We start from the raw sequence: 11,734 nt of genomic DNA, 5'->3' as shown, positions 1-11,734 counted from the left end.
AAAACATTAATCATTGCTAAATCTCACAAAAAAAATAAAACTAACAAAAAAAAAAAAAAAAAAAATATTACAATTAATTTTAGCATTTACTCTCCCTTTTGAGTGCCATCGGCAAACCCGGTGTGTCAAGCAAACTTGTTCCGTCCACGAACAGAGGCGGTGAGACATAAAATAGTATCACACACACCGTCTATCTGCTTTCAGTCACACACACCACACACACAGACTTTATTCTAAATGATAAAGTGTGTATTCTGGGACTCTACAGCGAGCGAAGTGCAGCTCTAAACTGATCAATATGCAGTCATAGTTGTGGGATAGGGCTCAGAAAATGGCAAGATTGCTTGTGAAAACACAGGTCATGTACACTGATAAAAAATACTATGGACATGTCTGACTTTTTATAAATAGTTGTAATGTAAGCAACTTTATTATTCTATTTTATGAAAAAAATGTTATATTTGTGTTCACTTATTTCAAATTGATTTATCTTGCCTATAATATAATATTAGTACTGTATTGTAATTCTCTAAAATTAGTTTAATGTAAGTAATAGTTTTCATGAAATTGTTAAAAAACACTTTTACTTATCTGCAATATGATCCACAAACTATGGAATATATATACTATTTGTATAACTATTAAATTATTTACATTGTATAATATTATAGATGTTTTTATTTAATGATTCATTTGATTTACGATATTGAGATTTGTTATACATCTCCTATTTTGTTTAATTATAATTTTATAATATTAGCATGATTGTTTTTAATTTTAGGTTTCAACTTTATAACAGTATTTTTTTTAACAACACTTTAAGTATTATTAGTTATTCTAGTCTATAATATGCATATTTTATATGCAAATACGATATTTAATATTATCATTTCTAAATGTAATTTGTATTCTTTTTATAATAATATTAATATTTTCGTAAATATACTGCTTTTTATTAATTTATGTAATAATCAGCCAGCTTCAATAGCTGTGAGTTGCTCTTATGACCTCTAGTGTTGAAAATATGAAATGATGATTGATGATTTCTTTCTTTCTCAGCTGGGGAACCGCATGGGGTGAAAATGGCTTTATCCGAATGGCACGAAATAAAAACATGTGTGGAATATCCAGCTTCGCCATTTACCCCACCATCTCCTCCGACCGCACCTGATCTTCCTGTCTGAGACACTGGAGCAGGAAAACCTTCCTGAATATGCACTGATTTTCTTTAGTTTCCATCACAGCTCAAACCCATAACAAAAGCAAAGCACAGCTTTAAAGTTTTAAGTTGATATTATTGAAAATAAAGTTGATACTGTTTTAATATTTATACTAAAAGAGCATTTGATAGGACAAAAATGTCAATACTGTGATCAATATTTTTCCAATCAAGAATATAATTAAACATCGAAATTAGAGATCCATTACATTTAATAAATTGGAAATCAACATATAAAATAAAATAAATTAAAGATAAATTAAAATATTTAAATGTAAAATGAAAAAAATACTTTTGATATAAAAACTATTGCAATTATTAAATCATAAAAATGTTATGTCTTTAATTGAAACATTGAAATTAGAGATTCAGTGTTTTATTTGGCTAATGAAGAAAAATAAGTCTTACGTTTGATTAAAATGATTAAGCAGCATGGCTTTTTGCATTTATTTCCATTCCATTATCTCCATTTATTATTAATGTTAAAAATATTAGAATTAAATGATACAAGGCAAATAGTTATAATTATAATTATAATATCTATTATTTTTTATAAATATAATATTTATATCAAATTTAAATTTCTATAATGTATTTATTTTAATTATAATATTCATAATTTTATAAATATAATATAATATGTATTATCATTCTTATAATATTATTCATACCATTTTTTATTATAATAATTTTTTTAATGTATGTCTTTAAATAATTAAAACATTTAAATTAGAGCTCGATTGTTTTACATTTACATTACATTTCCATTTAGTCATTTAGCAGATGCTTTATCCAAACTGGCTTATGTGGCTCATGAAGAACAATAAGTCTAATTTTGTGTTTAGAAGTTGACTGCTGTAAGAATAAATGAAGCTCAAAGTCTGATTAAAACAGGATTAAAAATAAGAGCATGGCTTTTATTGTTTGTAGCTTACATAATACTTCTTTAATACAAGTGTAGTCAAAACTGCAAATATAAAATGCTGCACATGTGCGTTTACCAGCGTTACAGTCCTGAGTCAGAAATTACACAAATACTACTCATCGTACTGGACTTGTGATTCATTTTTTGTTAGACGTGAGGTGTGAATGAAGCTCAGTAGTGTGTGGACCGGGTCGCTCACATGTGTTCTGGATGGTTCTGAAGGCAGCTGATGAACTCCTTCACCTGCCGGCCCTCAAAACAGATCTGATAGACGGAGACGAACAGAGGAAACCTGCACACACACACAGACGTCAGACACACACTGATGATGATGATGATGTCATGGTGATGCGGTGATGATGTCACTCGGACTCACTTGTCCACCATGTTCTTCTTCTGGAGGATCTTGTAAACCTCTGCGGACGTCTGAGGACCCTGGAGCTTCTGACCGTTCAACATCTCAGCTTCCAGCTCCACTATTGACTGATGAAAAACAGAAATTAATATCACATTCAAATCACACAAACTGGATTCAATTTCCTTAATTAGTTAATTAATTCACTAGCTTTGATGCTGAATTTTCCGGTTCGCTTGCTCCATCTAGTGGCCACAGTCTACAGAAACTACATTTCATGTCATTTTCTCTAGGGGCTGTTTACATTACAATTATTTGGAAAAAATGTAAGGGTAAATAAAACAAAAAATAAGTCAGACACACCACACACACAACACACATATATATAATTAAATTATATAAAATGTTTGGACAAAAAATAAAGTATATGTAGGGGTATATATATCTAGCTAATGTATTAAAATTATGCTAATTTATAATACAATATTGCTTAAATCGCGTAGATAAGAGTGTGCCAAAAATCGTTTTGTAAATCATTGTCAAAAAAGCTGCATAAATAAGATATATTTTATTCAAATTAACTGATAAAGATGTCTGGACAAAAAAGGAAGATCTCCGTGCAATCATACCGCTCTGGTCATATGACCATCAAAAAGCTGAGTATGAGGGTTAATAAACAGATGAGCACATATTAAAAGGCACAGTGGTGACCTGCGTCACTGGTAAAAATAAACCCATTTGGGATGCAGGTGTCTGAGTCGGACCTTCTGCGAGCGAGCGAAGGCCTCGGCCACGCGGCGGTTGCGTCCTCCGTAGCAGGTGGTGATGAGGTCGGCGACGCCGCAGCTCTCCAGGAAGGTGGCGGAGATGACGGCGCTCTTGCAGAAGAGTTTGGAGAAGGCCACCATCTCCATCAGCCCCAGCCGGATCACTGCAGCTTTAGTGTTGTCCCCGAATCCCAGACCGTCACAGAAACCTGCACCCACCGCCACGATGTTCTGACACACACACAAACACACACACACACACACACACACACACACACACATTAATACACACACACACATATACACACACACCAGACCAGACGCTCAGCTGCAGCCAGACATTCACATGCTCAATCTTTTATAAAAATATTAAACGAGGGATTGTGAAGACTGCATGTTTTTATTTAGTCCTGCCTAAGTTTGTAAAGGCACGACTGGTGTAAACTGTACTTATTTTGTCTTCTGGGAAGAACACTGTGCTTCTACTTTTTCAAAATTATGACATAAAATCATAATGAGCTCGCATGTCAGCAATGACACTGTATATCATAATTGCAACTTTTCATCTCATAATTATGATTTTAATTTTGTCATAATTGTGAGTTTTAATTTAATAATTTTGAGTTTTTGTTATAATTATGTCTTTATCTTATTTTGATTTATGTGATATTTAGACTAATGTGATAATTTCTTTTCTTGACTTTGAATTTGGCTTTTTATCTCAAAAGATTTTTTGTCATAATTATGTCTTTATGTCGTAATTTTGTCATAATCATATCTCATCATTTTGACTTTTTCAAGTCATTATTGTGAATTTTTCTCATAATTTAGATTTTTCTCATAATTTACTTTATCTCATAATTAACGTTTATCTCATAATTAAATTTTTTGCATAATTATGACTCATCTCATAATTTTGACTGTTTGTCACAATTATAACTTTTTATCTCATATCATATATTTTTGTCATAATTTTGACCATTTCTCATAATTTAGATTATCTCATAATTTTGACTTTTTGTTTTTTTATCTTATAATTTTGATTGTCATAATTATGCATTTTTATCTCATAGTTTTTACTTTTATGACTTTTTATATCATAAATCTCATAGTTTAGATTTTTTTCTCATAATTTAGATTATCTCATAATTTTGACTTTTTGTCATAATTATAACTTTTCATCTCATAATTTTGATTTTATGCCATTATTATGACTTTTTATATCATAATTTCGATTTTATGCCATAATTATGACTTTTTATTTCATAATTTTGATTGTAATAATTATGCATTTTTATCTAATAGTTTTGACTTTTGACATACTTAGGAATTCTTATCTCATAATTTTAACTTCATCTCATAATTTTTAGTTTTTCCTCATAATTTAGATCATCTCATAATTTTGACTTTTTGTCATAATTATGACTTTTTGTCATAATTATGACTTTTGTCATAATTATGACTTTTGTCATAATTATGACTTCATCTCATAATTATGACTTTTGTCATAATTATGACTTTTGTCATAATTATGACTTCATCTCATAATTTTGATTGTATGCCATAATTATTATATTTTATCTCGTAATTTCGATTTCATGCCATAATTATGACTTTTTATCTCATAATTTTGACTTTCATCATAATAATGCATTTTTATCTAATAGTTTTGACTTTTCTCATAATTAGGAGTTCTTATATAATAATTTAGATTCGATGGCCATTAATTTATGACTTTTTATTTCGAATGTTATTTTTTTATTAAATTTAATTAAACTTGTAATGTAAATTAATATGTTTTGACTTTTGACATACTTAGGACTCTATCTCATAATGTTGTAACTGTTCCATCTGTAATTTTGGCTTTGTCATCATGTGGCTTTTTATCTCAGTGATTGTGATTTTATGCCATAATTGTGACATTTTATCTCAATAATTTTGATTGTCATAATTTGGGAGAGTTTTTTATCTAATAGTCTTTGACTTTTCTAGTAATTAGGAGTTCTTATCTCATAATTTTAACTGTTCATACTTAATTTTGAGTTCTTGCTGTGTTCACATGGCTTTTATCTCATTATTGTGATTTTATGCCATAATTGTGACATTTTATCTCATAATTTTGATTGCCGTAATTTGGAGTTTTCATATCATACTTCGAGTCTCTATTTAATGCTTATGAGTTCTTATCCCATAATTCTTAAAATTTGATTGTAATCATTTAGGCAATTTGATTATGTACATACTGAGACTTTATCTCATAACTTTGGCATTCATCATAATCATGCATTTTTTATCTAATAGTTTTGACTTTTCGCATAATTCGAATTTTTATCTCATAATTTTAGATGTTCATCTCATAATTTTGTACTTTATGTCATAAATATGACTTTTTATCATCATAATTTCGATTTTTATGCCACCGCGAATTATGATATTTTATCTACATAGATTTTTGATGATCATTATTTGGAGTTTTCATTTCAGTTTTGACATAAAGTTTGACTTTTTTGTCATATATTTTTGTGATTTATATCATAATTTTAAATTGCATGTCTCCAAGTGTGATTGTCTGATCGCATAATTGTAATTTACCCAGCATTCACATAGGATGCTAGCCTTAGCTTAACTCTGAATAAAGCGCAACCACCCCGCTCCACAGCATCACATTATTGTATCTCAGTTACCCCTTCCAATTGCTACACACACAGCTCCACCGTGGTCACTCTCTCCTTACCACAGTGATGCGGAAGTTTGGCGTCTGCAGAAGCTCTTTGAAGATCTTGCCATTGGATTCATTGAGTGGCTCCTGGAACACACACATACACAGTCAATAAAACACCCGAGGTCAAGTGCTCTGCAGGTTTCTGCACAAGGAAGTGATGTCACTTTTACACCGATGGTGGTCTCGCAGGAACTGGCTCCTCGGCCACCTCGGTGGCATGGGTTGCGCCAGCAGACACTGACCTCAATCTCCAGCTTGGACCTGATGATGTCGAGATCCGGGTCAGTCCATGTCAGGACATCATCGATACCATAAACACACACACACACACCAAAAGAATGGACTACAATAAAGACTATGTGAAATAGTAAACACTGTGCAGAACAAGTCATGTTTATTGGACATTTAAAAAAAAAATGTTAAATAATTAAACATCGTACTTACATGTTTAAATAATAAATCAAAACAAGATAATTTAAAAATAAACAGCATTTTTTAAGTAAAATTTACAAACAGCCGGATCGAGTACGGCTTGCTAAAAAAAAAAAAAAAAAATAGGGAAATATACAGCTTATATTCTAAATGATGTTCTAATAGTTTGTGCATTATTATGTAGAAGAATGAAAATTATGCATCATTAGGGGAATGACTATTGTCTAGTATCCATGAATTCACTATTAAAGAATATATTATTATAGAATAAATATATTAAAGAATAAAAGAATTAAATTATAAAAGAATAAATTCACACTTTAATGAGGGAGTGCCGATGGCTCACAGGTTTAACGTGAGGCTTCATCTCGGGGGTCTAGCCAGATTTGTCAACATAACCGTGATGAGAAATGACAAAAAAAGGATCAGGTATGCCCAGGTTCTGCTAGTGGATCTGTGACGTCAAGGAACAGCCATACCTGAAGGAATGGCAGAAAGAGATCTGCAACAGGATCCCGCTCTCAGAGTGGGCCTTAGCTGGCTCTTACGGAGGAATCAGCTCAAAAGGACAGTGGGTTAACAGGCTTACATGTTCTCTAGCTGAGACATGAGGCTGCTTTAAATCAGTGCTTCTCACCGTTCAAACAATGTTTGAAGGTCCATACTACTTCACCAGGGTTTCTGATTCAATTGATTGACCAAGGCTCAAAAATGTCTCAAATTCCAACTTTTTGGCCATAATTATGATTTTATCTCTATTATGATGTATGTTAATCTCTTAAATTTCAACATCAACTGTTATAACATAAATTTGACTCCTTATATCATAATTTCAAACACTTGGTCAATAGACTTTATTCTGATAATTATAACTTTTACTCCGAATTATGACTTTCGATGCATTAAATATGACGATAATTCTAATTTTACTTTGCCTATTAGGTTTTTATTTGTATAATTTCAAATGTTACAATCTACGTTTTATCAGATATTTTCTGACTGTTTTAGTCATATAATTTGTCACAATATGGCATTATCTCATAATTAGATGTTAATGCATATGCTTTTTAATCTCATAATTTTGTCATTTTAATTTTTATCTCATAATTTCAAACTTTATAATCAATTTTTATCCACAATTTTGACCTTTATATCATAATTTTAAATTTTTTGGTCAATTATGACTTTTTATATCTATAATTATTATTTTTTTATCTCATAATTATGACTACCATAAGTCTGACTTTCGCTACCATAGTATGACTAATCTCATAATTTCCCTTTTGGCATATGTTCATAATAATTTTTTTTTTTTAGCTCACAATTTTCCAGCTAAACTGGCTCGTCGTGTTTATTGGATTACAATATAAACTTGGCTGGTTAATTAAAAGACTTCATAATCTGGCACCTTTTATCTCTCAAATCTTCTTCAATTGTACACTCAATACACGTTCTTTGTGAGAGATCATTCTCTGCAGAATTACTGAGAGTGCCAATTTTAAATGGAGTTCCTTGGTCGGTAGGGTTGCCCCTTGCCCGTGCCAAAAATTATAGATCTCTTTGACTTGCACTTATGCCCAGCGCTATTCCTTCCCTTTTTAAAGATCAGATTAAAACTCACTTTATTTAGAGTAGCTTTTAGTGATACAGACTGATTGATTTCTTATTTTTTGTCTGTTTTGTAGCTTTGTAATTGGCTTATGGCTTTTGTATTTTATTGCTTTCCTTTTTCTGATTGTACCATAGTCTTAATTATGCTTGAAAGTAGCCCTAAAAATTAAAAGTATTCGCATTTTCAATTTATTTATAAACTACTTTTTTATCATATATTTTGACTTTTTAAGCTATTAATTTTTGTCATTATTATGACATTGTGTCTAAATATTTATAATAAGCTTTTTTAGCACCCTAAGTAAAATGTTTTATCTCATAATTTTGACACTCATCTCTAATTATTCATTTTATTTAATATTTATATTTAATGCCATAAATATGACTTTGTACTCACTAATTTAATTTTCTCAGAATTGACTGTTATAATTGTTATAATCAACTTGATCATATAATTTCGACTTTTTAATCTATAATAAGTAGACTTTTCATACCATTAAATATGACTTTAGAATAATATAATATATATTTTTTCATATTTCACCTTTTTATCAAATAATTTTATCTGTTATAGTATTGGTTTACTGAGGGGTGGGGGGGGTATTTTTCATTTTTTACTTGAATCTTCTTCTTTTTTTTGATTAAGTTTTAATTAGGTTTTTAATAAAATTAACCATTCCGATCATCTTGCACCAGCAACAACCTTAGTATTGACCATTCTGTTCAGGCGGAGTTAGATCAAGCTGAATGATTGCTGCACCACTTTAATTATTTTCATTCAGCTTTGGCCTGGTTGATACTTTAAAGGGGGGCTGGTTTAGCATTTCCGCGTTTGCTAATGTTATCTTCTACCATCATGACCTCTGCCTCACTGATTCAGTGTTTGTTTCACTTACATATGAAGCATTATTAATCTGTCTCATGATGTGTGTAATTCTGCCCGGCAGATGTCCAGTAACATGTTAGATGCGGTAAAGGTGATCAGTGCAAAGTTCAGCACTTTAATCTGTGTTGTAAACCTACTGATAACCAGCTCACATCTAACACGTCCAAAGCTACCACGCACGCTATACCTTCTGAACTAGATCACAATCAAGCACGTTCCAGTGAAAATATCGAAATTAATGGTATGTGAAAATGCTCTGAACGTTTTTTAAATGTTCTAAAAAGTTTCGTTCTTGGTTAATGCGAACATTCCATTTGTATCATGTGCTAACCTTGTGACATGTACTTTGGAATGCTCTTGAACACTCTAAAAAAATAGTAACATTCAAAAAAATATTAGATGCCTGTTCCACTTGTTTAAGAACAAAAAAAAAAATTCCATGACTGATGTATAAAATAATGTTTTTGCAGTGTTTCGAGAACATTCATTAGACATTTTATTAATGTAACTGGAAGAACGTTTGTTCGTAACTTTTTAGAGAACCTTTCCAGAATGTTAGCCAAAAGTTTGTCATATGTTTTAAGCATTTTTGCTGACGTCCCATACATTTCGTGAAAACATATTTCTGAAATCTTTGCTCAAAGTTCAAAATGTCCAGTTTTTTAATGTTTAAAAAAATTTTTTTCGAGATATGCGAACGGCAGCTAGAAGAATCCATTTGTTTAAGTTGCAAAAATATATGGGATAGGGCTTAACTTGTTACGATATGTTCTCTGATATTTCTGGGAAAAACGATTTATTAGAATGTTGTAGAGCGGAGTGTTTCAAATTAAAATGCTTTCACGAAAAAAAGTTAACGATGAAAAAACGTATTAAAAAAAAATATGTTTTTGTGTAACGCTTTGAGAATCACTGCTTAACATGTTCTGTCAAAAAAAAAACGTGTGTTCATAACTTTGAGAGAACCTTTAAGAACGCTTCTGAGAACATTCCCTCATTTGCTGGGTCATACAGGTTAAACATCTTTCGAATTACCTTGGACTAACAATCAAACTACCACGGTATTATGGGGTCTGTTTCCCACGTACTATTAAGGAGAAACACACACCACATTTTTTTAAGAAGCCAGTGTCCGGGCAGATATTTGACGTTCTCGTGTTCGGTGTTGATGATCTCGGTGAGTTTATGCCCTGCCAATCATCTCCTCAGAGACCCACATCTTCACCATCGCATCGGATCGGCGTTCGACGCTTTCACAGTTGCTTTGCTCCCGAATGATCTTAGCAATGGCAGAACCTCCCTGGTTTGGGACCAAGCACACACACACAACACACACAAACCAAAACGTGATCGCACTGACCAAGAAACAACACATTATGACAGCCGACTGTGGGTAGGAATATATTTCAACAACAAGATGGTTATTAATTTAGAAGTTAATTTAAAAACTGCAATTAATATTGCGATTGACATGCACTTGCATACAATTTCTAAGTTGAAGTGTTGATTTAAAAATACTAGTAATTTACGCATTACATTGTCAGTTTAGCAGGACGCTTTTATCCAGTGAGGACAATAGAAAGCATCAAGATCTCAAAAACTTATCAACAAACAAAAGCCATGATGACACAAGTGCATTACAAACGCTTCAGCTAAAGCCTTAACAACATCACGGGTTGACCCAACGGGCGTTGTTATCACATAACAATAAATACAAAGAATCAACGATAGAATTAGAGAAAATAACGTAGTGTTCGATTGTTTACTTAACTTTCTGTATATCTTTAATTAGAGAAATTACAGCCAAACCTCGTCCATTCATGTCCCAAATCGTGGCGCTCTAACCAAGTACAGTAGCGAGCTGCTACGACAACACCCAGTAGATGCCATACAAGGAGGTCCCATAGTTTTAGGCAGAAGACGCTGAGGTAGATTTGTAATTAGGACTGCATTTAGAAAGAAAGAAGCTTTTTTTTTTTCAATAAATCACAGTTTATAAAAAGAAATAGCAATTTTCGTTTACTTCCGACCCATGTCAAAACCCAAGTATGTTACCGATACTTTATTTTTATATATATATATATCTATAAAATAATATATATATGATATATAATATCTATATATATATATATATATATAAATTCCTATTTTAGATATTTTAAAAAAAATATTTACATAACATATACAGTAAGACGAGACATATACATTTGAAAATATATGTATTTTCGCATAGGTACTGGCGACACAAAATTAAAGAATACAGCCTGTGTCTTAGTCAAAGTGTGTGTGAGAAGCTTTCAGAATCAGGTTTACTACAGTAAATATGCTACCATGTGCAAAAAAACTGTGTTCTGGTAAGATATTCTGAAAAAATACCGCGGTAAATTCTGAATGTGGCATCAATAGAAGTAAGGACGAGTACCGTAATAACACCACAGTAGAATTAGAATTTGTAGAGTTCATATACAAACACACAAATGTGGAAGTGTCACGATGACGCTAGGCGAAAATGAAACTCGACGGCGCGTTCTTTGACGCGAGTAAACGCAAACATGCTTCCTAAAGCGCTTACTGCGTCGCTTCACACATGAGAAGGAACTACAGTTTCTCAGGAGCGATACAATACACACTTTCTTTCCAGGCATCGCGTTGCTGCTGTGTAATGATCAGTCAGAGAAGAGTGAAGTTTGACTGTCTGACACACCTCACAAACACACACAGAGAGAGAAGGAAGAGAGAAGAGACACACACACAGAGAAGAGGAGAAGAGAGAGCAGAGAGAGACGACAGAAGAGGAGAGAGAAGGCGAATGAAAGA

At 32.0% G+C, this 11,734-nt stretch overlaps 1 pseudogene; it reads right to left on the bottom strand.

The window, feature by feature from the left end:
• Positions 1-2,300: 2,300 nt before the first annotated feature.
• LOC122140862 lies at positions 2,301-10,145 on the bottom strand (annotated as a pseudogene).
• Between the last annotated feature and the right edge of the window lie 1,589 nt (positions 10,146-11,734).

This window comes from Cyprinus carpio, chromosome B19, assembly GCF_018340385.1.
Source record: "Cyprinus carpio isolate SPL01 chromosome B19, ASM1834038v1, whole genome shotgun sequence".
In the NCBI taxonomy this organism is placed as follows: domain Eukaryota; kingdom Metazoa; phylum Chordata; class Actinopteri; order Cypriniformes; family Cyprinidae; genus Cyprinus; species Cyprinus carpio.
This window is presented reverse-complemented; position numbering and strand designations above follow the sequence as displayed.